Source organism: Triticum aestivum, chromosome 6D (genome assembly GCF_018294505.1).
Source record: "Triticum aestivum cultivar Chinese Spring chromosome 6D, IWGSC CS RefSeq v2.1, whole genome shotgun sequence".
Taxonomy (NCBI): Eukaryota; Viridiplantae; Streptophyta; class Magnoliopsida; order Poales; family Poaceae; genus Triticum; species Triticum aestivum.
The window spans coordinates 82,669,313-82,671,623 of record NC_057811.1 but is presented as its reverse complement, the minus strand read 5'-3'; the positions used below and the strand labels follow the sequence as shown (position 1 = coordinate 82,671,623).

General features: G+C 51.1%; 1 pseudogene; it reads right to left on the bottom strand.

Annotated features, from left to right (window-relative positions):
* Positions 1–978: 978 nt before the first annotated feature.
* LOC123146591 (uncharacterized) lies at positions 979–1,117 on the bottom strand (annotated as a pseudogene).
* Positions 1,118–2,311: the final 1,194 nt, after the last annotated feature.

The window sequence follows — 2,311 nt, the reverse complement described above, 5'->3', positions numbered from 1 at the left end:
CAAATTGTCTTTCAACAAGATTTTGGAAGTCATGAAATTTTTAGAAAACTTCAGACTTATGTTTGATAAGGTAGATCCATGTGAATTTACTGAAATCATCTATAAAACTCACACAATATTTCTTTCTATTCTGACTAATGATCTTACTAACAACAGTGGAAGATGGGTGACCTAAACGTCGGTGCCACCAATCCGAAGATGGTTTGGTGACACTTAGCACTTGCTTCTTGACGTTTCTCCCAATGTGTTTGATGGGATAGGGACCTGTCTTACCCCTGCCGTGAAGTAGAACCCTCTTTGTTTCCAGATCCTTGACAAGAAAAAAATGAGGGTGAATTTCAACGAAAGTGTCATTATCAATGGCAAGTTTACTTGCTGAGATCAAACTTTTAGTGGCCTCCGGAACATGAAGAACATCATTTAGGTGAAGACCACGATCTGGGGTAGAGATAGTTGTATGACCAATATGATTAATTGCCATACCTGATCCGTTGGTGGTGTGAATATGCTCATCGCCGGTGTACCTCTCTCGGACTGTGAGCTTCTCCAAGTCACCGGTGATATGGTCAGTTGCACCACTGTCCATATACCAGTTAGTATCTATCCCATATTGAGGAGCAGCAATGTTCGCCGAGCGCTCTTCCCCTCCCTGGTAGGAGGAGTCGTAGCGCTTCCAGCACTTCCACGCCATGTGCCCAACTTTGCCACAGATCTGGCACGTTGGTTTGGCGGCGAAATTGTTGTTGAAGCCGCTGCCGTTTCCTCCTGGGTTGCCACGGCCGCCACCGCCGTTGGGCTTGTTGTTGAAGTTCCGGCCGCGGTCACCACCGCCGCCACCTTGTTTGTTGTTGAAGACGCGACCGCGGTCACCACCGCCGCCGCCGTTGCCGTTCTGCTTGCTGTTGGAGTTGTTGAAGCGCCCGCGTGATGCAGCATTGGCGGAGGACTGAGAGGCTCCCCTGTGAAGATTCATACGCGTCTCGAAGCTCAGAAGCTGTGAGTACAGCTCCGGGACAGTCACAGGTTCGACCCGTGAGCACATGGCAGACATCACAGGATCGAATTCTTCCTCCAGCCCGGCAAGAATGTGCGAGACCACATCTTCTTCGTCCACCTTTTTTCCTGAGGCAACCAACTCATCACAAAGGGTTCTGATCTTACCAACGTACTCTGTAATGGTGGAGTTGCCCTTCTGAAGATTCGCCAGTGCAATCTTGACGTTGACAGACCGCGCTCGGGTATGCGAGGTGAGCATCCCTTGCACGGTGTTCCACAACTTTGTTGCGGAGTGGCAAGTCGCCACTTGGATGGCCATCTCACGTGGCAGCGTAGTCAGCAGGTAGGAGAAGACCTGCTGATCACGAGCGTACCAGATGCCGAACTCAGGGTTGGGGGCATTTGACTTGGTCTTCCCGTCGTCGCTAGTGACCTCGATCGTCATGGGCGGCACCACCTGCTCCGGATTGAGGAAGCCCGCCATCTGCGCCCCCCTGATGGCAGAGAGGACAGTGGCGCACCAGAGGGCTTCGTTCCCTCTCGAGAGCTTCTCTGTGGCGATGTGTGCAAAAGGAGATGAAGGGAACGTATTTGCGGATGAGCTCGCCATGGATGAATCCGAGGTAGGCTCTGATTACCATGTAAAAACCAAGAGGTTTTGGTGTGAAGCGTATGCCTGCTGGCAGGGACGCGTGCGTGCTTATATAATCAACATGATACAAGATCGACAGGTGGTTTTGGGCTTGGCCCCTGATCCAAGCTATACAAGATATCTACAAGGGATTGGGCTCGCCTCTAACCTCCTGCCTTGGTTTACAAGATATGACACACACACACAATTACAATCGTGACATTGTCATGTTACAACTCAAGCCTATTGTCTAACACTTTTCACTTTCAGTTCCGTGGTCGTACGCGTATGGATTTGGATGAGTTCACAAAACTTGTTCCAACGAGTCGCTTTCTGTCGAAACTACCACTGTTGAGAGTCGTCGTCTCCAAAATCCTCGGGTCGACCCAAGCCTGGATCTTTTGCGTTGGTGCTGAAGGCCGGAGTAGAGATGGGGGAGGCGCTTGGTGCTCTCGTGTGTACAGTAGTTGTAGGGCTTGTCTTTCCTTTAGGGAGTCTGGCGAGAAGCCGATGGGAAGCGTGCCACCGACGCGAGCAAGCAGCGCTTGGTGGCTAGAGGCCGCGATTTTGCTGGTGGCAGTGGCTTGGTGCCAGTTGCTACCTGGAAGATCATCATCGACACATCTCTCAATAAGCGTGATGTACACCCTGTACTCAAGGACTCAACCCCTTCTCTCATTGCTC